This window comes from Heterocephalus glaber, unplaced genomic scaffold (genome assembly GCF_053883595.1).
Source record: "Heterocephalus glaber isolate CG9 unplaced genomic scaffold, H.glaber_assembly_v1.0 deba00001790, whole genome shotgun sequence".
In the NCBI taxonomy this organism is placed as follows: Eukaryota; Metazoa; Chordata; class Mammalia; order Rodentia; family Bathyergidae; genus Heterocephalus; species Heterocephalus glaber.
Window position 1 is genome coordinate 3,979,372 of NW_028258473.1, and position 27,654 is coordinate 4,007,025.

Here is a 27,654-nt window from a genome sequence, read left to right on the forward strand (position 1 = left end):
CATGCATCACAATGTCTTATAGAATATAAAGAACACCTCTGTAGAAGGAAAGAAATAATGAACATCAGAATGAAATTACGTGAAATAAAGACTAAGAGTGCAATACAAAGAATCAATAAAACAAAAAGTTGCTCTTTCAAAAGATAAAATGTACAAGGTTTTACCTAGACTAACCAACTAGGAAAAGATGAAAATAAAATAAGAGATAAAAAGGACCCATAACAATTGGTATCACAGAAATTTGAAAGATCAACAGAGAATATGTTGAAAAATTATATAATAAATAGAATACCTACAAATGGACAAAATTTTGTATAACATATGACATAACAAAACTGAGCTACAAAGATATTAATGTAACTATACATGCCAATTACAAGTAAAGAAAAGTTTAGTGATAAAATATTTTCCAATAAAAAAGTCCTATGCAGTTAAGGATTTCATTGCTAAATTTTTCTGTACTTTAAAATATGAACTAATATCTATGCATCTCAAGCTATTTTGTAGAGCTGAATGTGTGAGACATTTTTCATACTCATCCTATATACTATTCATCCTCATTATAAACCAGTCATCGACACTTGTCAAGTGCACAAGAAGAACAAAAATTATAGCCTGACATACCTAATGGTTATAAATGCAAAAACTTTTTTTTATTCTTAAATTCTTTGGTACATTGGTACATTTTAGACATAGAATATGTTTACATTTGTCATTGAGTGCTTTTACCTGTACATGATGTATCTTGGTTCTTATTTTCTACCCATTACCTGTGCGCCCTTCACCGCCTCCACCCTTCCATATTTACATAGATTTCATTTCCATTTTTTTCTTTTCTCATAACTTTTCTTTCCCTTCTTTCCTTTCCCCTTCCCATCCCATCACCCCTACCCCATTGGACTTTTCTTCCTATTTCAAATTATCAATTATTCATTTTAATCATTTTAATCCTTATTTACACTTTCAGTTTCTCACACTAGAGAAACTATTCAGTATTTACACATGTGTGTCCTATTTGTTTCACTTAAGAGGATGGCCTCAATGTGCATCCATTTAGCTATAAATGACTCTAGTTTCTCGTTCTTTATGGCTGAGTAGTACTCCATTTTATAAAAAAATAAAAACACATCTTCTTTATCCAGTTTCCAGTTGATGGGTACTTGGGCTGTTTCCAAGCTTTAGCTATTACAAACTGTGCCACTACAACATGGGTGGACATATATCACTGTGGTATGATTCTTTTAATTCTTTGGGGAAAATACCCAGCAGGGGAATAGCTGGGTCAAATGGGACCTCTAGTCCTAGTTCTTTGAGGTATCTCCATACTGATTTCCACAGTGGTTGCACCAGCCTGCACTCCTACCAGCAACAGAGAAGTGTTCCTTTCTCCCCACAGCCATGCCAGCATTTGTTATTGGTTGATTTCTTGATAGCAGCCATTCTTTCTGGGGTGAGTTGGAATCTCAGGGTTGTTTTCATCTGCATCTTTAGCATGACCAGTCATGTTGAACATTTTTTCAAATGTTTATTTGCTGCTTTTACTTCTTTGTCTGAGAAATATCTGTTCATTTCAGATGGCCATTTTGGGATTGGATCTTTACATTTGGGAGTTCTGATTTTTTAATTCTTTATATAGTGTAGATAGTAGTCCTTTGTCAGAGTTACAGCTGCTAATTTTTTTTTCCCACATTGTAGGTTGTCTCTTAGCTCTGTTCATGGTTTCTCTTGCAGTACAGAAGCTTTTTAATAAGATCAGATCCCAGCTGTTGATTCTTTGTGCTACTTCCTATGCTACTAAGCTTTTGTTCATAAAGTCTTTTCCTATGCAAGTGTCTTCAAGAGTTCTACCTAACTTATCTTCCTGCAAGTTTAGGGTTTCTGTTTTAATACTTATATCTTTAATCCACTTCGATCTTAGCTTACTGCATGATAATAGGTATGGGTCTAGTTTTAACCTTTGGCAGGTTGAAATCCAGTTTTTCCAGCACCATTTATTAAATAGGCTATCTTTCCTCTAATGAGGGTGGCTGGCTCCTTTGTCATTGATGAGGTGGCTGAGTATGTCTGGAGTTGTTTCTGCATCTTTTAATTTATTCCACTGATCCTCAGGTCTATTTCTTTGCCAACACCATGCTGTTTTTATCACAGTAGCTTTGTAGTATAGCTTCAAGTTGGGAGTTGTGACATCCCTTGCCATGTCTCTGTTGCCTAGAATTGTGTTTGCTATTCTAGGTCTCTTCTGGTTCCAAAGGTATTTTTGGATTGTTTTCTCTAGTTCTGTGAAATATATTGTTGTAATTCCAGTTGGCATTGCACTAAATCTATATATCAGTTTTGGAAGTATGGCCATTTTCACTATATTGGTTCTTCCTACCCAGGAACAAGGGATGTCTTTCCATTTTCTTATATTCTCTTCGATCTTTTTTGTCAGAGTGCTCCAGTTTTCAGTGTAGAGGTCTTTTGCTTCCTTTGTTAGATTGATTCCTACATATTTTATTTTTGGGTGATGCTATTGTAAAAGGAATTATTTCCCTAATTTCTCTCTCAGTGAATCTGTTATTTGTGTACAAGAAGGCTGTTGTTTTTTGAGTGTTGTTTTTGAGTGATACCTTGTATCCAGGTACTCTACTGCAGCTGTCAATTAAGTCTAGAAGTATTTTGGCAGAGTTTTTTGGAAGACCCACCTTTTAACATGTCGCCTATAGCACCTTAATGGTTCAATCTTTTTCCAAAAGAACTGCCTATAAGCACACGAGGCTTTTGCAGGACATTCTTGATATAAGCCATAATATTCTATCCATGAACCCCAGAAGACTCACTTACATGTCTTTATGCAAAATGTATTTCCTCCATCTCTAAGAGTCGCCAAAGTCTTAACAATACCAGCTTTGCTGAAAAGTCCAAGTCCAAAGATTTAAGGCAACTTTTAGCAGTGAGGACCTATAAATATCAAAAGAAAGTGCTATGGTTTGGGTCTCGGTGTCACCCCCAAAACCTCATTTGATCAGAGGTAGCTGAATCTGAAATGTAAGATGCTGGGATTAAGGGCATGTGATTACTAAATCACTACACATGAGTGAGTGGTTTAGCATTGTCCCAATACCGGGAGTCTGGATGGGATAAAAGTGACAGAAAGATATGGTGATTCTCTCTTGTTATTTTTGCTGCCTGTGCATGCCATTTTTTTCCTCCTCTATGATGCTTGTTTGCCATCCCAGCCTTGGAGCCATACAATTATGGACTGAAACTTCTATGAGCTGTAAGCCAAACAAACCCTTTCCCCTTCAGCTTTGCATGTCAGGTATTTTGTCTCAACAATGAGAGAAAAGTAACTAACACAGAATTTTGGTACCAGACAAGTGGAGTTGCTGCTGTGACATTACCTGGCCATGTGGCTCAACAGCCTTTGGAACTGGCTTGTGGGAAGAGGAAGAGTTAGGAAAGATTTAGAGATATTAGCTACAAATGTAGAGCTGGAATGCCTTAGGCTGTTCTGTATGGGAGATTCTGCTCAGAGCTCAGAAGACCAGAAAGCCAGTAAAGACCAGGCTCAGGAAATTTCTGCTGGAAAGAAGGACTGCATTGGCAGTTGAACTCCAGATGATGCGTGTTATGGTTTGGAAGAAAGTTTGTCTGCATTTTGTTAGTGTTCAGAGACTTTGCCTGAGACTGAGATTAGGGGCAGTGAACTACTTAATCTTGTAGAAGAAATTTCAAGGCAGTCGAATATTGAGGCAGTGGTGTAGCTACTGCTGGGGGCTTTTAGCCAGATCTATATGGAGAATCCAGAGTGAGGAACCCCACAGAATGATTGAAAATATTTTGAGTTTGGCCAGAAAGGAAGCTCCAGTGAATCTGTGGACTGCAAAGATAGAACAGAGGAGATCTTGATTGCTGAGAAGGAACAGGAGATTAGAAAAGATGGCCTGAGGACATCACAGGAAGCACCAGGACTCCACCTTTTGCGGTCTTAAGAGTTGCAAAGGTGAAAGATTTTGCTTTGAGAAGAAAGCCTCAGAGCACCATGTTCCAGAATGGTGGCAGCCTAGAGAATTTGTTCCTCACGATTGGGTTCCGAGTGTTCAGTGATCCAGGCACTGAACCCATACAGCCAGGAGAGAAGGAAGCTTGGATACTACTGCTCCAGCTCCCAGCAGACCTTGGTATCATCCACATGGTGCTGGTTTTAGGTACATGCAGAATGAAAGAATTGTGGGGTTAGGAAGGCTTCCACCCAGACTTCAGAAGAAGGCCTGGGAGACCAGGCAGTCTGTCCCTGAGACGGAAGTCTGTAAAAATGTGAGGGTGAAGCCAAAGGTGCAATGAAGACCACAGAAGTTTGGAGTAGCCAGAAGCATGGATTGCCTGAGGAAAACTGCAAGGAGGGAGCAGAGCTACTGCAAGAGAGAAGCCATGGTAGCTACAACTACCAGAAGTGCCTTGGGGACAGAGCCACCCAAGCCCTTTGGAGTTCACCACTTGCCACAGACTACCTCAAATGAGAGACATCTTGCTTGATTTTGGATTTTGCTCCCATTCCTTTGTATCCCCCTATTTGTACCTTTTGGAATGGAAATGTCTATCTCGGGCCATTGAAATTTGGAAGTGTTTAACTTTCTTTTCATTTTTACAGGGGCTTGCAGCTAAACATTTGCCTTACATCTCAGAGGAGACTTGGGACTTGGACTTTTCAGCAATGCTGAAACTGTTAGGACTTTGACAACTCTTAAAGATGGACTAAATGCCTTTTGCATCAAGGTATATGCATGAGTCTTTTGGTGGCCAGGGTCAGAATGCTATTGTTTGGGTCTTGATGTTCCCCCAAAGCCTCATTTGGTCAAAGGTAGATGAATCTGGAATGTGCAATGCTGGGATTAAGGACATCTGATTACTAAACCACTACACATGAGTGGGTGGTTTAGCACCACCCTAATTGGGGTAGTTTGGACTAAAAGAGGCAGAAAGATGCAGTGAAGCTCTCTTATTGCCTTACTACCTTGTGCAAACCATGTTGTTTCTCCTCTGTGATAACGCTTTGCCATCTCTGCCTCATAGCTAGCCGATTATGGACTGAATTGTAAATACATCCATGAATTGTAAACCTAATAAACCCCTCCTCCTCTAACTTTGGGTGTTGGGTATTTTGTCTCAGCAATAATAGAAAAGTAACTAACACAGAAAGTTAAACATTGCTAATATAAAATGGCACAATGTAAAGATTTTCATTCCAAAGGAGAAAAATAAGGGGGTAGAAAACAATGTGACTAAAGTAATACTGAAATGAAACAGGACAAACATTAAATTATGTGGTTTTGTGTCCAGAATCTGAGGGAAAGATATTAACTCCAAATGTCTTGGGTGGCCAAACCTTTATAGAATTGATGGTTGCAAGACATATGCTCACCCTCTGCTGCTCAGTCAGTGTTCCATATTCCTAAAATTTCCAAAATCCTGGGGTCTCCACTGTACTTCCAGATTTACTCTTACTGCTTTACACTATCCCCTCAGAGCCACACTACCTGATCTCCCAGGCCCTCTTCTGAAATCACAAATGAAGCCTTCACAGCACCACAACTCTTGTATTCTGTATGCCTGTTAAACCAGCAAAATGTAGATGATTCCAAGGTCTCCAACCAGCTCAATGTGTAACCAAGCTCTATTTGATCATGGCTGCAAAGGCCTCTGAGTGCCTCAATTGTTGAACTCCAGGAAATTCTTTCCTACCTGGCCATTAATGAGTTGAATTCTATGGAAATCTCTTCTCAAAACAAAGGCTTTCAATATTGGAACCTGTGTCTGGTAGTTAGGGGTCTTTCTGATTCCCTGGATGCTTTCCAAGAAGATTACCTATTGTCACAATACAAGGTACTGGGCTTCTTTTAAATGCTAATCTTTTCAGCAACCAAGATTTACCTGGCCTAAACTTTAGAGTATTAAACTCTAAACGAGCTTCCTTCTTGGTGAAACTGAAAACTTTTGAAATTACTCAGCTGTGGGGAGATTCAGACTGGCTAACTAAAGGAGAAGTCACATCAGAGAACCTCAGAGAAGATTAACTGAAAAGAAAGTATGTATTCTGAAGGGTGGAGAGGCTTTCATACTGAAAGAGAAAATTAATAAGAATTCTTATGTATATAGATCAAATCAAACATACAACTGAAAAAGAATTGGTGGCTGCAGCACTTATGCCCACCTCACACGCCACTGCACCACGGAGCAGACATTTTGATAATAAGGGTAAAAGCCTGAGGCACTGGTCTAGTGCTGCAGGGATCATGTTCTTGGGACAGACTTTGCATTCACCATGCCCCTCCAGCACATAGCCCCCTCTTAAACTCTGAGAAATGTTGAATTCCTTTGTTCTCCACTCCAACATGTACTTCAGGCTGGGGATCCCTTCCTCTACCAAATTCAGCTCAAAGAGAGGATACACAAGCAAAGGGTATCCTCTCTGAAAATGAAGTCCAGGAGCTTACCTGTCCAGATCACTAGTTGATTCACCAGCATGTGCATGTACAGGCCCAGAACTCACCTAAATAGACCTGTTGTTCACATTGACTGCTGAGTCACAGGAAAGCACACCCAGGCCACCTGGTGCTAGCTCTGCACAACTACTATTCAGCAGAGTCATAGGCAGTGCATCTGAACCACCTAGAAGGAATCTTGTATGTCTGCTGCACCACCAAGTCACAGGCAACCACACCCAACCACAGGCTGACTCACCTCTGTTCCTGCTTTGTATGCTACTGTGCCACCGCAGTCACCAGAGCATATGACTATCTATGGAGAACACAGGTGGCCACATACAACCAGACTGCAACTAAGACAAGAAGGGAATTGTGCAGACACATAGGTGTTATGACATAGCAGCCAAGAAGAAATTGTGCTTTGTGCCATCCCTTGCAGAATCTCCACCAGTATTCATTAAGGGTAAAGGAATATCACCTACACCTTGCATGAAATGGCAGGGACTGCAGCTTTCAGAGGTTGGACACACATGCCCTAACAAATCTTCAGACTTCTACTTTAAGCAAAGAGCTAAGTGGTTGCATTCCAGGGATTGACATTACCTGGAGAATTCCAAGTGGCTGTGTGAAAGCAATTGCAGACCCCTGAGAACACTGACCAGAGAGTGAGCCTAGCCCTGACTTGGTGATCCCTCAGTTGCCACTAAACCCAACTGCCAAATTTGCCATCATGCCTAGGGGATAGGGAGGGAAGAGTTTCTAATCCAAGAACTAGGTCAGTGTCAGACTCTACTTGTATGCCTGCAAGCCAGAAAAATGAAGTCCTGGGACTGGATTAACTAGTTTTGCTGTAGAAATATCAGAGGTGATATTGGTTAGGCTGAAGATAATCATGCTACAATCAATACAAGAAAGGAATTGTGTAAATACCCAGGCTTTTTGGCAAAGTAGTCTTGTGTGAATCACATATACATTCTCTTGGAATATTTGAACTGAGTTCATATTGGATATCTTGTGGGTTTTGTTGTTGTTGTTGTTGTTGTTGGTGGTGGTGGTGGTGGTGGTGGTGGTGGTGGTTTGGTTTGGTTTTGGTTATTTTTTCTTCTATTTGCTTTGATTTCATTGGTTTTTATGTTCTCTCTTCTCATCTCCCCACCTACATGTGAACTCAAGCTCCCATAGCCATATTAATGTCCCATTTCTTATTTCTTTTTTCCACTTTTTAAACTCCTCCTCTCATGTTCTTAATTTGCTATATTCTGCTCTCTCCCAGTCACTCCTATCTTCTCCTATATTAACCTTCTATCCTTCTCATCATATTCCTTTTCCGTTTCTGTTTCTTAACTAGATCCCTATCCTCTCATATTTCTTTTCTACCTTACAGGCATATCAATGTACCAAAATGTTCCAACTACCACATAGATTTTCTTTTTTTTAAATTAAATTCTTTTATTGGTACATTGTAGGTATACAACACAATTACATTTCTCATTGGGAACTGTACCTTTACATAATGTATCTTGGTTCTTATTTTTTCCCCATTCCTAGCCCTCCCTTCATGCCCTCCACCCTTCCCTATTTACAAAGACTTTATTTCCATTTTTTCCATTTCTCAGCATTTTTCCTTTCTTTTCTTTCCTTTCCCCTGACCCTCTCACTACCCCTACCCCTTTGGACCTTTTCTTCCTATTTTACATTTTCGATTATTCATTCTAATCATTGGTACATTTTAGGTATACAATATAATGACATTCATCATTGGAAATTTGCACCTTTACATAATCTTCTTGGTTCTTATTTTTCACCCTTGCCCAGCCCTCCCTTCAACCCCTCCATTCCTCCCTATTTACAAAGATTTTGTTCCTATTTTTCCATTTTCTCATATTAATCTTATTCCCTTCTATCCTTTCCTCTAGCCCTCCCTCTTCCTTCCCCTTTGCCCCTTTTCTTCCTATCAAGTGAAATCAATAGGAAACACATCAATAAATTCCAAATAGTTTCTGTGGTGTGAGAAACTGAAAGTGTAAATAAGGACTAAATGTATAATAGATTTTCTTAATTGCAAAGTACACCCTCTCCTCCTATATAACATTTTTACCCCACAGATTTTTTAAATGCTCAACATTAACCATTCAACCCAACCAAATGTACTCAACAGAATCTGACCCCATGTCAAATTTTCTTTTTTTTTAACTTATAACTATCCTTCCACCAGCTCCCCCTACTTACTGATTTAAACTCCTCTTTTATACATCAGTTAATCTCTTATCTCCCATTCTCCCGACAAATTGCAGAATACTTGCTAATAATAATTGAACACAGGCTATGTAGATTATTGGTGAAGAATAAAGATGTAAGTGCAATGTATATTTTATAATAAAAAATATTATGATGTTGATGCTGTTATAGACAAAAATAATCTGAGCCTCAAAATATAAGTACAAAGTCTAAATCACTTAAATTAAATAACTGAAGGGGTAAATACTATCTCTGGACATATAAATCAGAAAACACATAATAAAAATATAGTATCTTACTAATTATCTTCATATAAACTATAAGCTCTCCCTAACCTAAGAGATCTCAACCTACATTACCAAAAACAAAAAATGGGGGAAATATTTTTAAAATAACAGTTATACATACCCATGATCATAGGAAAAGAAGTCAACAGAAGACTCTCAAGTTTTCCCTACTCTCCTAAGGCAGATCAAGGGGACACAAATTAAGAGGAAAGAACAATCCAGGTTGTAGAACACTACAAAAATGTTTAAAGAAGAGATAAATAAATTTGGTGAGTTTAAAGAGGACCTGACCAAACTGTTTATGGAATTATCATTCAAAATGCCCAATGTGTATATGGGGGAAACAAATAAAAAATTAAAAGTGTTTACCAAAACAGTTCCAAATATGAATGACAAATTCACCAAAGGTATGGAATCCACAAATACATATTATACAGAAATACCAGAAAAAAAAACTGTATAAAGTCTATAAAATGAAGAAATGACCAATGTGAAGATGAAGTGCCTAAAATTGAGGACAAAATAGTAAATTATGATAAAATACTGAGAAAAGTCACAAAAAGACAAGAGAATAAGAAAAAAATCATCCAACAGCTACTAGACGACACCAAGAATACCAACTGAAGGAAACTGGAATTATAGGAAAACTAGAAATAACATAGATGTAATTATTAATTTATTTACAGAAATCATTAAAGAAAGTTTTATAAATATGAAGAAAGAGTTCAAAATACAAGTAGACAAGGCTTCCAGAACACCATATAACTATGATAAAAAAAGAAGCTCACAAGGACATATCACATTTAAATTACCAAGTGTCCAAAAGCAACAAAACCACCAGAATTTTAAAAGTCAGAGAAAAACAAAAATAATGGTAAAACCACATATAAAGGTAAACCATTAGAATTAGAGAAGATTTCTTAACACAAATGTTGAAGACCAAAATAGATTAAAGTAGTCCAACTCTTAACATCAAACAATTTCCAAACCAGATTAACATATCCCAGCAAAACTTTCCTTCAAAACTGATGGAATCAAGACAGTTCATGAAAAAGAACAATTCAAGAGATTTATGAACATTAATTCAGCACTCTAGAAAATATTTAAAATATCCTAATCAGAAACAGTGAAGTACTAAAGCCAAAAATCTAGATGGAATGAAAAGGCCAAGCAATGTCAAAGAATAAACAACAGGAAGAAAAATGTCAGGAAAAGAAAAAGAAAAAGAAAAGGAGCCCCAACAATGAGTGCAACAATGGTAATTAGTCAACATCTGTCAATAATATCTCTCAATGTTAATATCTTCAAATCTCCAATTAAAAGACATGGATTGGCAGACTGTATCAAAAATCATAATCCAGCTTCAATTGCATTCAAAACCTTACCTAATCTCACAATACATTTATAGACTAATATTCAAAGGACTGAAAACATATTTCATGAACCAGTCCCCTGAAAATAAGATGGGATAGCAGTTTTAATCACAGACAGTGAAAACTTGAAGATAAAACTGATTAGAAGTGACAAAGAAGGCCACTACATACTAGTTAGGGGAATAATACAACAAGAACAATTAACATTTATAAATATTCACTAAATACTGGAACATTTATCTTCATAAACAAATACTACTGACCATAAAAGATCAAATAAACACTAACACAATCATAATGGGGGATCTTAGTACTCCACCTTTACAAAATCATAGATCAATTTAAGAAAAGAATCAGTGAAGAAATATCAGAGATGAACCAACCCTTGAACATATGGACCTAATAGATATCTACAGAGTATTACATCCTACTAAAGGGGAGTATGCATTTTCTGCAGCACTTGATACTTTCTCCAAAGTAGATCACAAACTAGTCCATAAATCTTATTTAAATAAATATAAAAGAATTGAATTCACCACATGCTTACTATCCAATAATGAAAATATAAATCAACCACAGAAGAAGCCATGGGAAGTTTAGAGGCACTTAGAAACTTAATGAAACACCCTTGAATACCCAATGGGTCATAAAAGAAATGAAGGAAGAAGTTACACAATTTCTGCAAGTTAAGGACAATGCTGGTACAACACATTGAGACCTATGTGCTATGGTTTGTGTCTGGATGTCTCCCCAAAGCCTCATGAGGTCATAGGTAAGCCCTTTTCAGAGTTCGCTAGATCTAGAGTGTGTGACACTGGGATTAATTCATGGTACAATGCTAGGATCAAGGACATTAGTAATAAGGATGTGAGTGCTACTTTCCCTAAGTAGCCTGAATAAGCTATAAAGGACACAAAGAGCTGTGGTCCTTCCTTGCTTGCTTTGCTATCTTCTGCCCACCATGAACTGTTTTTACTCTGGGATTCCTATCTGCCATGCCACTCTGCCTTGGAGCCAGCTGACTATGCACTAAAACCTGTACAAACTGTGAGCCAAAAAATGTTTCCTACTTTAACTTTGGGTTTTGGGTATTTTCTCTCAGCAATAAGAAAAGTAACTTAGACAGAATCTGGTCAAGAAAAGCGGGCTCTTTGGTGTGACTGTACCTGACCATGTGGCTTGAGAACTCTTGGAGTCAGCTTGTGGAAAGGGGAAGAGTTAGGAAAGATTTGGAGATACTGGCTGAAAAAGTAAGACTGGGACACCTTAAACTATACTTTATGTGAGATTATATTCAGAGATCAGAAGGCAAGAATGCTGATAGAAATTTTGCTGGTAAAGACCAGGCTCAGGAGGTTTCTGAGGGAAGAAGGACCACACTGGCTGTTGTACTGCAGATGATGTGTGTTATGCCTTGGAAGAAAGTTTGTCTGCATTCTGCTCCTTTCCAGAGACTGCCTGAGACTAAGATTAAGGGTGGCAGACTAATTAATCTAACAGAAGAAATTTGAAAGCAGTGTAATGTTGATGCAGTGGCATGGCTACTGTTGGGGGCTTTTAGCCAGATTTATATTGAGAATCAAGAACAAAGAGCCCATCAGAATGATTTAAAATGTTTTGAGTTTGGACAGAAAAGAAGATCCGATAAAGTTGCAGCCTACAAAGATGAAATAAAGGAGAAATTGGTCACTGAAAAGACTAGTAAAAAATGCCAATTATTTCAGCAGAAGACCGTAGAAAAAATAACCTGAGGACATCACAAGCACCAGCAGCACTCCAGCCTTTGCAGCCTCAGTTGCAAAGGTGAAAGATTTTGCTTTGAGAAGAGAGCCTCAAGAGCACCATAGTCCAGAATGGTGGCAGCCAATGGTAGTTTTTCCTCAGGATTTGGTTCACAGGCACTCAAACCCTACAGCCAAAACAGAAGAAAGCATTAGCATCATCCATGTGATGCTGGTATTAGATGCATGTAGAATACAAGAGTTGTTGGGTCAGGAAGGCTTCCATCCAGATTTCAAAAAAAGTCCTGAGAGGCTAGGCAGTGTGCCCCTGAGAGAGCAGTGTATGAAGCTATGAGTGTGAAGCTGAAGGTGCTGTGGAGACCCTAGAAGTTTGGAGAAGCCAGGAACAAGGACAGTCTGAGGAAAATTGCAAGGAGGGAGCAGAGCCAGTCCAAGAGAAAACCCATGGGAGCTACAACCACTGGCAATGACATACAAGCAGAGTCACCCAAGCCCTTTAGAGTTTGCATCTTGCCATGGATTGACTCAAATTCTGGACATGGAACTCCAGGAATTAATGTGTACCCCCACTGGATTTTGGACTTGGTTTGGTCTCATTGCTTTGTATTAGTATGTTTTGGAATGGAAATATCTATCTTGTACTATTGAATGTTGAAAATATTTAACTTTCTTTTCATTTGTACAGGGGCTTGCAGCAAAGAGTTTGCCTTAAATCTAAGAGGATACTTTGGACTTGGTCATTTCAGCAATGCTGAAAATGTTAGGACTTTAGAAGCTCTTAGAGATGGACTAAATGCTTTTTGCATAAATGGGTGTGTATGAGTCTCTGGGGGTCAAGGGTGGAATGTTATGACTTGTGTCTAGATGTCTCCCCAAATCATCATGCAGTCATGAGAAGGAGCCTTTCAGAGTTGGCTGGATCTAGAGTGTGTGGTGCTGGGACCAAGGGTGTGTAATTACTTAATCAGTTCACTGATTAGTTTGGCATATAGTTCTGGCTATAAGGATGTGAAAGCTATACCCACCCTAGGTTGGGTAGCCTGCTTAAAATATAAGGGACCAAAGAGTGCTAATGTGCTCCCAACTGAGTGACATGTACTATTTCTCCTCTGCAGTGCCCCTCTGCCATGCCACCCAGCCTTGGACCCAGTTGACTATGGACTGAGACCTTTACAAACTGAGACCTTTCCAAATAAACCTTTCCTCTTTTATCTTTGGGTGTTGGGTATTTGGTCTCCACAATGAGAAAAGTAATTAAGACACTATGGTACACAATGAAAGCAGTTCTCAGAGGCAAGTTCATTGCAACCAAAGTTCACATTAGGAAAATAGAGCCAGTTCAAGTAAATACAGTAATGTGGAACTTTAAAATTCTTTGGTAGGGCTGGGGATTTAGCTCAGTGGTTTCTCTGCCTGCTGCACAAGCACAAAGACCCGAGTTTGATCCCTGGTACAAAAAATAAAATAAAATAAAATAAAATAAAATAAAATAAAATAAAATATATATATATACACTTTGGGAAGAACAATAATAAAAGCACAAATCGAAATTAGGAAGGAAATAATAAAGTTTGAACAGAAATCAATGAAACTGAGTCTAAAAAACAGTACAAAGACTCAATGAATAAAAAATGTTGGGCCGGGGATTTAGCTCAGTGGTTTTGCCATCTGCTGCACAAGCTCAAGGACCCAAGTTTGATACCCGGCACCAAAAAAAAAAAAAATGTGATTATTTGAAAGAATAAACAAAATAGACTTCCTAGGAAAACTCATCAAGAGAAGGAGAAAAAACTCACATCAATGCAATTACAAATGAAAAATGCAAAATCACAACACACACCATCAAAATCCAGATGATATTTGTTTACTATTATACAAATTGTATTCCAATAAATTAGAAAATCTTGAAGAAATGGACAAATTCCTATACCAATACAAATTACCAAAGCTAGCCCAAGAAGATATAAAAATTTGAACAATCCAATAACAAGCAATGAAACTGAGACAATAATAAAAAATGTACCAACTAAAAAATGTCCAGGAGCTGAAGTATTCACAGCTGAATTCGACAAAACTTTTAAGCTGGTTATATCACTAATACTCAAGCTCTTCAAAATTGAAATTGAAAGGGCTGGTGTGTTTCCAAGCTCAATCCTGTGTGCTAGCATCAATCTGATCAACAAAGCAGACAAAGATCTAAGTAAAATAGAAAACTGCAGGCCAATCTTCTTAATAAGCATAGATCCAACCATCCCCAACAAGATATCACTAAATAGAATATAACACACCATAAAAAAGATCCTATATCATAACCAAATATGTTTTATTCTAGAGGAGTGATAATGGTCCAACATATGCAAATTAATATTTGCAATAAACCATTTAAAGTGAAGCAAGTAAAAAAAGCACATGATCATAACAGTAGACACAGAAATGACTTTTGACAAAATGCAACACTCCTTCATGATAAAAACCCTCAAGAAAAGAGTTACAGAAGGACCATACCTGAAATTGATAAAAACAGTTTATCACAAACCAATGGCCAACATCATATTAAATGGGGAAAAGCTGAAGTAATTTTCTCTAAAATCAGGAACAAAACAAGTATGTCCACTCTGAAAACTTCTATTTACGCTAGTACTTGAAACAAAATCCAGAGCAATCAGGCAAGAGAAAAAAATAAATGGGATATATATGTGTATATATATACATACACATATATATGAACGGAATAACTAAAATTATAATTATTAACAGATCACATGATACTTCTTTTTTTTTTTTTGGTACCGGGGATCAAATTCGGGTCCTTGCTCTTGCGCAGCAGGGAGCAAAACCACTGAGCTAAATCCCTGGGCTGACATGATACTTTAAATAGAAGACTGAAAGATTTTCAACAAAAAAACCCTGAATTAATAACCAAATTTAGCAATGGAGCAGGATACAAATTCAATACACAAAAATCAATAGCATTTGTTCATACCATGATGAACTCAATGAGAAAGAAATTATGAAAACAGTACTATTCACAGTAGCATCAAGAAAAGTTAAATGCCTAGGAATTAACCTAACTAAGGAAGTGAAGGAGACCTACAATGAAAACTATAGTACTCTGAATAAAGATTGAAGAGGACATCAGAAAACTGAAGGACGTCCACTATTCCTGGACAGGAAGAACCAATATTGTCAAAATGGTCATACTCCCAAAGTTGTTACACAGACTCATGTAATCTCAATCAAAATTCCAACATTATTCTTCACAGAACTAGAGAAAACAATTCCCTAAATCACTTGGAAGCAAAAGAGACCCAGAATAGCAAAAGCAATCATTAGCAACAAGTTCAAAGTAGGATGCATCAAAATATGTAACTTCCATCTATAATACAATACAATGATAACGACTGCATGGTAGTGCCACAAAAACAGACATGTGGATCAATGGAATAGAAATGAGGACACAAAAATATCCACAGACACATTCAGCTATTTTGTTTTTAACAAAGGAGCCAAAAATATATGTTGGAGAAAAGATAGTCCATTCAAAAAAATGATTCTGGGAAAAGTGCCTCTTTGCAGAAGACTGAAGCAGGATTCATATCTCTTACCATGGACTAAACTAAAGTCAAAACTGGAACAAGTTTCTAAACACTACAACAGAAATATTCAACCCAGTAGAAGACATAGTAGGTAAAACACTAGAAATCATAGGCATAGACAAATAATTTCTACAGAAATCCATTTGCACAAGAATTAATAACAAGATTCCACAAATGGGTTTACATCAAATTAAAAAGCTTCTGTACATCAAATGAATCAGTACAGTGAAAAGACAACCTACAGAATGGGAAAAAATTTGCCAGCAATTTCTCAGACAGAAGAGTAATATCTGAAATATATAAAGAACTCAAAATTAGTGGACCACCCAAAATAAAAGATCTAATAAACAATGGGCAAGTGAAGTGAATACACAGAAGAATTAAAAATGGCCAATAAGCATGTGGAAAAAAAAAGTTCAAGACCTCTAGCCATTTGATAAATGCAAATTAAAACAACATTAAGATTTATTCTGACACCAGAAAAATGGCAATCATCAAGAAATCAAGTAAATTCTAGCATGGTTACAGTGAAAAAGGAACCCTCATTCTTGTTGGTTGGAATGTAAAACTAGTACAATCATTTTGGAAATCAGTTTGGAGATTTCTGAAAGAACTAAATTTGTTAACTCCATTTGATCAAACTATTCCAATTCTAGGGATCTTCCAAAAGGATTAAAGACATCATATTACAGTGATACATGCATGCCAATATTTACAGCAGCACAATTCAAAATAGCTATATCCTGGAAGCAACCTGTATGCCCATGAACAGCTGAATGATTTAAAAAATGTGGTATCTATACATAACAATGCTATTCAGCTATAAAGTAGAATATGTTTGATATATTTGTAGAAAAAAGGATGTACCTGGTAGATATAATGTTAAGTGAATTAAATTAGACACACAATCTTAACTACTATGTGATATCTCTCATTTGAGTAAGGCAAAGAACAAATAAAGAGCAAAATAAAGGAAGAATAGAAGGAAACAAAGGAATAGTTCTCTTGTAAATGAAAAGGGGTCAAGGTGCCCAAGGGGAGAGTAGGAGGGGAAGAGGAAATAAGATTAAGATGTGATATGTACAAGATCCTAATTACTTCAATGAACATAAACATTACATGCCATAAACATTAGCTAAGTCTAAAAATCAATAATAATAATGAAAATGGGGAAGGGGATTTAATATACAAAAGGAGGCGATTAAAGAAAGGGGATTTTAAAATAAACAAACTGTGTTATGTAAATGTACCCACTGCCCAAGTTGAATGTAAAGTATATGTACTAATAAAAAAAGAAAACAAAAAAGAAAGAAAAAAGATGACAGGGAAATAGGGAGGAAGGAGGAAGGATGAAAGGGGGCAAGGAAGGCAGAGTACAAGGGAAGAAGAAAGGTACTAGCTTCTGAATTCCTGATAAAGAGTCAGTTATGACATACATCTGTACAGAAAAATTTTCAAATAAAATGAAAAAAATAAACTCAGCTGTGCTGTTTGCTCTTGATTCTCAGTGTAGAGCTGGCTAAAAGGTGTCAACAGTACACATGTCACTACCTGAACCCTGGGCAGCCTTGAAATTTCCTCCAGTAGTTTAATTAGTCCACAGTTCTTAATCTCAGTCTCTCACAAATACTCAGGACATGAGCAAAATGAGGACAATTTTTCTGCACGAGCATAACACATATTGTGTTAGTTACTTTTCTCTCACTGCTGAGAAAAAACATGACACCCAAAGTTAGAGAGGAAGGGGTTAAATAAACCCAAAGGCTTTCTTTGTACAGGTTTCAGTCCATAATTGGCTGGCTCCAAGGTAAGGTGGTGTGGCAGAGAGGCAGACAGAGGAGAAAGAGTTCATGGTGACCAGAAGGTAGCTAAAGAAACAAGAGACCTTAACAATGTCTTTGTGCCCCTTTTAGCTCTTCCAGACTACCGGGATTAGAGCAGTGCCAAACCAATCACTCATGTGTAGTGGTTTAGTAATCACATGCCCTTACTCTCAGCATCACACATTCCAGATTCAACCATCACTGAAAAAGACTGCATGAGCCATTGGAGGGGACATCTAGACATAAGCCACAACACATATCTTCTCAAGTCTAACTTCCAATGGAGTACTTATTCCCAAATGAATCCTCTTGAGCCTGATATTTACCATAGCATTCTGGTTTTCTGAGCTCCAACCAGAATCTCCCATGAAATTCAGCTTATAGCATTCTCCATATAACATTCCCAAAATGTTCCAAACTCCTCCCACAAACCAGTTCCGCACGATTTTAAGCCACATGGTCAGGTACTCACAACAACAATCTTACTCCTGTTATCAAAATCTTTTAGTCACTTTCCTTGCTGAGACAAATACCCAACACCAACAACTTAGAGGAGGAGAGGTTTATTTTGAAGTTTATTTTAGAAGTTTTAGTCTTTGTTTGTCAGGTTGAAACCCAGAATTGGTATGGTGGAAGGTCATAAATTGAAGAAAGCTGCTCACATCATTGCAGCCAAGAAGCAGATAGAGAAAAGAGGAGTTGATGAGGGAGATATGCCCATACAAATTGTGCTCCTGGTGACCTTCCTCTTCTAATCAGGCCCTACCTCCTAATAGCAAGTAAACTATAGCTCCCCCATGGTCCAATACTCTTTCAAAGCTCTGCACATGAGTACATGATGGTTTGGAAGACATTCTCAATGTAAATATTAACAACAGCCTAGTAAATAGAAAAAAACTGAACGTCTATCATCTAGGTTGAGCAAAAAGATAAGGGTGTCCATTCTCAACATTTATATTTAATATATTACTATAAAATCTATCCAGAGAAATTAGGCAACAGAAAGAAGTAAAAGGAATACAAATATGAAATGAGGGAATCAAATTATCACTCTTTGTAGATGATATGATTTTACACACATAAAAGCATAAAGACTCCATCAAAGGCCAGTTAGAAATTATAAATGGATTCAATAAAGTAGGAAGATACAAAATCAAGATAATAAATCATTAGAGATCCACCATGGTTTAGGAGTGAAAGAGCCATGCAGAGAGAACATCAACTGGAAACACAGGTAACTTAAGCAGGAGAGGGAAATACAACCTGGTACAAAGAATCAATTTGAAAGAAGATACCTGTAGATCTTCTTTAACATAGGAGTTAAAAAGAGAGGAATTGGTATGTTAAGGTCAGTCCACTGCATCCTCACTCTCACATATCCTGGGAACAGCCATTTTGAAAACTTTCTGCATAGCTGGAGGGATGCAAGCAGTGAGGCAGAGTCTAGCCTCACAGGACTGACTGGGAATTTATGAGACTTCTTCTCATCTCATTTCCCTCTCTCCAAACATGGAGTGGGCAGCAGCCTACTCCCTTCCCATCCACCTGATCTCAAGGAATAAATAAGTGAAAGCTGATTGTTTCTGAAATTATCACTATAAGACCCAGGGCATGCCTGAGTTACCACCAAGTGCTTCAAGTTTGTCCCATGCCAACTAGGACATTCATCTGGCACACAGTATTAATACTGGTCTGATTTTCAACCATGCCCAGCATCCTGGGGTCTCTTGAGTACACTCCCAGCTCCCATGGCCCTGCACCATTTGTAAACTTCCAGAAAGTATGTCTAATGCCTATTGCCAGTCCTGGGCAGCCTGGGATTCCCAAGCAGCTCCAATCTCAAGTGAGTCTCTGCCTGATGGACCTAAATTCCATTGGCACCCATTCAGTACTAGATACACTGAGTGCACTAGAGTCTTTACCCTAAACATCATCAGAGACCTGGCAGAGTCCCTATCCAGTGCATTAGGCCAGTCTTTTTCTTGGTTGGCAGCAAGGGCTAAACATCTGTATTATGTTCCAGACACCCATAAGAACCACCTATGTCCTGGTCCCTTACTTGGCCTGGTGGAATCTCCCCACATTAGTCGTGGGCACACATGGGTCTCCTCTGGGGACCCAAAGGTGACATGAGCCTCTGCCTGGTGTCTCATGGACACTGGAATGTACAACCTGTACCCAGGATTATTCGCAAACCAGAAGAAATTCACAACAGGAGCTTAAGAACCCAAAGTCCCACACCTGCCCTGGTCTGATACCCCAGTTTGAACAGCTGCCACAAAAAGGAAATTATGGAGAGGGATTCCCATGAACTGAGTAACCTCCATAGAAACTCACAGACTAAATAGAGGCAAAGAAAAATGTAACTTGTAGAGTTAATACTACAGAGCATGGAAGAAAACACTTCTAAAAATGCATAAGAACTTTTTTCTCTCTCCTTTTTATATCCATTCAATTCAATCTTTTTGTTTCTTTCTTTACTTCTCTATTGAAACTTTTTTCATTTTTTACCATTTATTTTCTTTTGGTGGACCTTGGAATTTTACCACCCATTTTTTTTATTCCACTGACCTTTGTAATATTACTTTGTTTATTTTTTTTTAATTTGTTCTCCTTTCTCTCTCCCTTTTTTGTACTTTCTCTCCTCTAACTTGTTCTTTTAGTACATTATCTTACTTTGTTTACTTCTAGTTTAATCTCCATTCCCTATTTTTTATCCTTTTCCTAGTTCAGTTTCTCTGCTACTGTTATCTACTACTACTAATTTCCGTTTGTTCATTAATAGGAACCTTTACATCAATTTCACTCCATTCTTCACATCTTCCTCCATTGCTTATTTTTTCACAATCTATTTCCTTTTCCTTTACCCTCATATATCTGTAGGTAGTTAACTACAGTATGTATTTCTATAGCTGAAAAAATGCTTTATGATGAAAAGAGGTAGTTACCTTCTTTAGATGTTAACCATTTATAATTATTTGAATTGTCTTAAATTTTGTTCTATAACTATAGATCTTGTATTTATGGCAAAGTGTTAGTCATTATAGTTTGACATTATCCAGTTAGTACTTGATTCTATTCTTATTGCTGATTTTACTATTTTAGCCAGGTGACATATTTGTTGTGATCAATCAGTCTTCTTTGTATGTCAAAACTTATATTGTCTGAGGGTTATAAACAATATTATAGTCTAGTACCAAGGAACTAGATGTTCAGCCAAACAGGCTGCAACCTTTCATTCCTAAGAAACAAAAGTGGTAGGGTTCTGGCACAGTCTCAGTGGCCAAAAGCCAGCCTTGCCTAGAAGACATATCTGAAAAGTAGTCATTACCTAAAGAGGTCTTGATATTAGTAACATAGCTACTCATCATAAGAAGTTCGTAAGCTTCAACACAGAAAGGAAACAAAAAAACAGAAAATGAGGAAAAAAGTTAATGAAAATGCACCATAAAACTCCTAGTACCTACAAAGCTAATCCAGGAGGCATTCAGGAGAAATGAAACAAATGTCACACAGCTGACATTTCTGAAATGGTAGCAGTAGAAGTAACAAAACAGATGAATAACAGTCTTGATGAATTCAAAGAAAACATACAGTGGTACCTCTGTTCACAAATAATTTATTCCATGATTCTGGAAAAGATGGCCACATTAATGTTTATGTGTTCAAGATGGCTACAGTCATGTTCATCACTCAAAGAAGAATTTGCAAACAACAACAAAATTTTGCCAATAAGAAAAGATTTTAAAACACAAGTAAGGAATGCTTATAGTACTCCAAATGATAATGATGAAAAGAGAAGTTCACCAAGGCATGTCCTCTTTAAATCCATAGATATCTAGGAAAAACTCAGAATCTCAACAACAGCCAGAGAAAAAAAATCACATATAAATGTAAACCAATTAGAATCACAGCAGATTTCATAGCACAAACACTGAAAGCCAGAAGAGCTTGTAGTGAAGTATTTCAAGCCCTAAGAGCAAGTAATTTCTAACCAGAACTAACTTACTCTGCAAAGCTATCCTTCAAAATAGATGGAGAAATAAGTTATTTTCATGAAAAGACCAGCTTAGAAGATAAATGAGTGCTAAACTCTTTCTACAGAAAATACTCAAGAATATTCTTCACAGAAACATAGGGTTGAGCACACCTAAGAACACAGGGAAACTAGTGAGGTCAGTAGGTAAACAACAACTAAAAACATCAGGAAAAATTAAATGATATAGCAACAGATAAAGAAGGCAATGATAATAAATAAACAACACATTTCAGTAATATCTCTCAATGGCCTCATCTCTCCAGTCAAGAAACACAGACTAGAATACTGGATCAAAAAACAGAATCTAACAATCTATTGCATTCAAGAAATTCACATAATCCAAAAAGATATTCTCAGCCTAAAACTAAAGGATGGAAAAGAACACTTCATGTACCAAGGACCCCCCAAAACAAGCAAGAATAGCAATTCTAATAACAGACATGGTAAAGTTCAAGATAAAACAGATTAGAAGAGACAAAGAAGGGCTGCATAAAGGTACAATCCAACAAGAACAGATAACATTGATAAACATATATGTACCAAATACTGGAGCACCTATCTTCATTAAAAATGCTGAAATTAAAAGAACAAATAAACAGCACAATTATAGTAGGGGATTTTAATACCCCGCTTTCACAGACAGATCAACTAAACACAAAAACAATAAAGAAATCTCAGAGCTGAACCACACACTTCAACATATGACTTAATAAATATATACAGAGTATTCGACCCCTCTACAACAGACTGTACATTCTTTTAAGCAACACATGAACTTTTTTCAAAAATAAATAACATAGTAGCCCACAAAGTCTGTTTAAATAAACATAAAAGAATTGAAATAACCCCATGCATATTATCCAACCACTGCAATGAAAATAGAAATCATGACAAAATTTTTTTTGAAAAATACAAAAGCTTGGGGAAAATTAACAACATACTCCTAGATAACAAATATACTACAGAAAAAATCAAACAAAAAATTTAGAAATTTCTGGAAGTTAATGACAATGACTGTACAACTCAACAAAACCACTGGGATACTTTGAAAACAGCTTTAGAAGGAAAATTCATTGCAACCAATGCTCACATTAGGAAATTAGAGCAATCCCAAATAATCATATGGGAATTCTTAAGATATTAAAAAAAAAAAAAACAAATGAGCTCCAAATCAAAACTAAAAAGGGAAATTATAAAGATGAGAGCAGAGATAAATGAAATTGTGACTAAAAATGTTTTTAAAAATCGATGAATCAAAGAGATAGTTCTTTGAAGGAATAAATACAATAGAAAAGCCCTTAGCAAGATTCTCCAAGAGAAAGAGAAAAACTCACATCAATGCAATAAGAAATGACGAAGTTGAAAGCACAACAGACATGATTGAAACCCAGAATATTGTTAGTAATGACTTCAAACAATTATATTCCAAAAAATTAGCAAATTTTAAAGAATTGGAAAAATTTCTAAACCCATATAAGCTACAAAAATGAATCCAAGAAGTCACAAATATATGCAACAACCCCATCACAAGCAATGAATTTGACTCAGTAATAAAAAATTTAGCAAAAAAAAGCCCAAGACGTGATGAATTCATACTAAATTCTATAAAACATTTAAGGACGTTATATCACCAATGCTCCTCAAGCCCTTAAAAGAAATTGAAAGGGATGGAGTGCTCCTAAATTCACCAGAAAAAGGCCCAACAAAATAGGAAACTGTAGACCAAGCTCATACACCATAATCAAATAGTCTTCATCACAAAGATTCAAGGGTATTTCAACATACATAAATTGATAACTGTAATACATCACATAAATATGAGCAAGATAAAATAAAATGATCATATCAAAAGATGCAGAAAAGGCTTTTGACAAAAGGCTTTTGACTGCTTCATGATAAAAAAAAAAAAAACCTACAGGAAACACATATAAGAAGACCTTACCTGAATATGATAAAGGGTATTTATGACAAAACTATAGCCACCATCATAGTAAATGGGAAAAAACTAAAAGCATTCCTCCTAAAATCAGGAACAAGATGAGGATATCCATTTTCACCTCTACTATTCAACATAGTAATTGAAATATTAGCCAAAGCAACTAGACAAGAGAAAAAAATAAATAGAATAAATGGATACATATAGGAAAGGAAGAACTCAGATTATCATTATTTGCAGAAAACATGATAGTCTACATAGAAGATCCAAACAACTCTACCAAAAATTGTTAGACGACCAATTTCAGCAAAGTAGCAGGATACAAGATAAAGTCACAAAAATCATTAGCATTTGTGTACACAATCAATGAACAGGATGAGAAGGAATTTATGAAAACAATACCATCCTGTCACTTCAAAGAAAGAAAAGAAATATCTAGGAATTAACCTAACCAAGGAAGTAAAATACCTGTGCAAAGAAAACTACAGTAATCTGGAGAAGATTGAAGAGGTCATCAGAAAATGGAAAGATGTCCCTTAGTCCTGTATAGGGAGAATAAATATTGTCAAAATTTCCATACTTCCAAAACTGTTATACAGATTCAATGCAGTCTGAATTAAAATATCATCAGCGTACTTTACAGATCTAGAGAAAACAATCCTAAAATTGATATGGAAGCAGAAGGGACCCCAAATAGCAAAAGAAATCTTGGCCCATAATAACAAAGCAAGTGGCATAGCAATACCAGATTTCAAGCTATATTACAATGCAATAGTGATAAAAATGGCATAGTACTAGAAAAAAACAGATATGTGGATCAATGGAACAGAATTGAGGATGCAGAAACTTCCCCAGACATATTCAAATATTTAATTTATGATAAAGCAGCCAAAAGCATATGTTGGAGGAAAGACAGCCTATTTAACAAGTGGTGTTAGAAAAACTGGTTATCTGTTTGTAGAAGAATGAAATTAGACCTTTATCTCTCACTACATAGTAAAATAAAACCAAAATGGATCAGAGATCTGAACATTAAAACTTCTGGAAGATAAAATAGATAAAAGATGTGAAGACATAAGTGTAGGGAAGAATATTTTAAACAGTCATGCAAGAATCAACAACTGGAATTATACTAAAAAGCTTCTTCACAGCAAATAATCAGTAGACTGAACAGACAAACTACAGAATGTGAAAAAAATTGCCAACTACTCCTCAAACAGAGGAGTAATATCTAGAATATACAAAGAAGTAAAAAAAATTAAACCACAAAAATTAAAGAGTCAGTCAAGAAATGAGTTAGAGAAATGAACAGACACTTCACAGAGGAAGAAATATAAATGGTCCAAAAATGTATGAAAAAATGTTTAACATTTCTGGCCATTAGAGAAATGCAAATTAAAACAATATGAAGATTCCACCTTACTCCAGAAAGAGTGGCAATGATCAGGAAATCAAATAATAATAAATGCTGCCATGGGTGTTGCAAAAAAGGAATCCTCCTGCATTGTTGGTGGAAATGCAAACTAGTACAACCAGTATGGAAATCAGTATGGAAAGTTCTCAGAGAATTGAAATTAGAAATTCCCTATGACCCAGCTATCCCCCTGGTAGGTATCTTCTTCAAAGAGTTTACATCAGCATACTACAGGGTTACTTGTTTACCAATATTTATAGCAGTACAATTAATACTAGTTAAATTCTAGAAGCAGCTTGTGTACCCATCAACAGATGATTGAATAAACAAAAAGTGGTATCTGTATATTAGTACATATACTATTTGGCTGTAAAGAATGAAAAATAAGAGGCATTTGTAAGAAAATGGATGCACATTTAAAATACTATGTTGAGTGAAATAAATCAGATACATAAGCTTAAATACCATATAATAACTCTTATTTGAGTGGGGCAAAGTACAATCAAAAAGTGATGGATGGATAGAAAAGGAAAAGTTGACAGATCTAGTCCAAAGGGGAAGTGGTCCAAGGGAACAAGGAGGATGAGGAGTGGTAGGGGAAATGAGAGGAATAACAATATACCAAGTACAGTATCCTAGTAACTCCAATAAATGTAAACATTATATGCCCTAACATGTGCTGAGACAAATATTATCAACAAGTATGAAAGAGGTGATAGAGAAACCAGATGAGGTGGAGAAGGGGGAAAAAGGGGGATTAGAAAAAAGGCTGTAATATGTATATGTCACCACTCTCCAAGATGATTGTAAACTGCATGAATTGCAAACATGTACTAATAAAATAACTTTTGCCAAATGCTTCTGTTTGCAAAACAAAGTATTCCAAAACAAAAGCATTCATTAACTGAAGTAACACTGTAATTACACAGATAATTAAAGAGATGATCATAATGAAATTGTTAGTGAATCTAGAGTAGATACAGATAAAAAAAAATAGGAGAGCTAAAGAACAGTGTGGAAAGCATGAATACCCCACAGAGAAAACAACTGGGTTCCATAAAACAATACCAAACAGAAATCTAGGAGATTAAAAATTCTATTGAACATATATTCAATAAAGTCAACCAATATGAAGACATAATTTCAGATATAGAAGTCAGGGTTGTGGCTGGTGATCAACAACTAAGATATTTTTAAAAAATAAAAAGGGATGAGGTCTGTGGACACCATACCAAGGTTGCGAGTAGCGCGGAACACGCCAAATCAGCCAGCTGCAGACAGGCAGGTCTGCGAACACCATAACAAGGATGCGAGTCATGCAGAACATGCTGAACCAACCTGCGCCCCAGCAGCAATCTACTGGACACCCCCTACACCCCCCCACTCCTCTGGCCTCTTCTCCGTACAGCCACCTGGTTCCACAGTACAAAGACACAGAGGACACCAGACCAGGAGACCACTGTACTGGGTAAGTTGGAGTCATCTTCACCTCCTATCAGGACTAGGACTATCTTCAGGGGAGGGGCAGCTGGAACCTGCAATACAACACTGCAGAGTTCAACCCTACAGGAGGATAGGGAGCTCAACTTGGGACTGGCAGCCAGAAATCTGCCTGAATCTAATGAGTGTGCGACCAGCTTGCTGAGACTCATTGACATATCGGCACACTGCTACCCACATTCTCTATTGTGACAGCAGAGACATATCCTGAAAGAGGCCCTTCGTCTTCATTGTTATTTTTTATTCCCAAAATTAGTATCATTAGTTTGTTTTTCTTTCTCTTTTCTTTTCCTTTGCTCCTCTTATCTTTAATTTTTTTCCTACTCTTTGTAAATATTTGTTTTTCTCTCATTTCTTTTCTTTTCTTTTCTTCTTTCTTTTCTCTCTCTCTTACACTCACTCTCTTGCTCTCCCACATTGTTCATCTTCCCTTTTTGTCCCTGTTTTGGTCCTCATTCAGCTTTCTTCTTTATTTTCCTATTATTCTCTTTTTCCTTCTCACCTGTGTCCTCTGGCCACACTGCTAACATTCCCCTATCCTTCTTCCCGTCTGTCCCTCCCTCCCCAACCCCTTCTAACTTCCCATCCCAAAGGGTAAAGTTGTTATATTGAAGAGTTTATTCACTATATATTGGGTTGGTCCTCCATCTTGATTTAATTCACACAGCTAAAGGTGATAGATTAATAACTACCACAAAATGTCATTTTCAAAAATGTACTTGATGCAATGGTGTTGCTGATTGTAACATTCGGGCTAAGGTGACGACTCTGAAACAGATTTACAAGGCAGGTAATTATTGATAGAAATTTCAGAGAACTAATTTTTAAAACAATCATTTAAAACTTGTTTGTTTTGTTTTCTGACATACGCTGTTTGACAAAAAGCAGCAACACGTTGCTTGGAGTGTGCTGTGAACATGACTTTTAATAAATTAAAAATCCAGAAATGATTAAAAAAAATCTAGTCAATGAACCTCCAGGAAAATGAGATAGCCTTAAAGTAATTAGAGACTCAAAACTTAAAGACCAGCTATATCTGGAAGACACCTCTGAGAAGCAATCATTGCATAAGGGTTCTAATTACAAGAAACAAGGATACCTACAATAAGCAATTTCAAACTATCAACCTAGGAGTTAAAGCAAGGAGAGTACAAAAAACAAAAATGAGAAGATATTTAAGCAAGGCACAAACTCAGACTTCCACCCCACCAAGGGTAAATACTGGGGGAAATGAGATGG

General features: G+C 36.8%; 1 long non-coding RNA gene and 1 pseudogene across 1 annotated transcript in view; both read left to right on the forward strand.

The window, feature by feature from the left end:
- LOC147820868 (uncharacterized) overlaps positions 1-13,486 on the forward strand; it is a 170,115-nt gene extending 156,629 nt beyond the window's left edge. Inside the window, exon 3 of the long non-coding RNA XR_015448091.1 lies at positions 4,634-13,486. This is a non-coding gene — a long non-coding RNA (uncharacterized LOC147820868). The remainder of the gene's footprint in view (positions 1-4,633) is intronic.
- A 5,745-nt stretch (positions 13,487-19,231) lies between these two features.
- Positions 19,232-27,654, forward strand: part of LOC101721963 (RNA polymerase II elongation factor ELL2 pseudogene) — a 40,397-nt pseudogene continuing 31,974 nt past the window's right edge.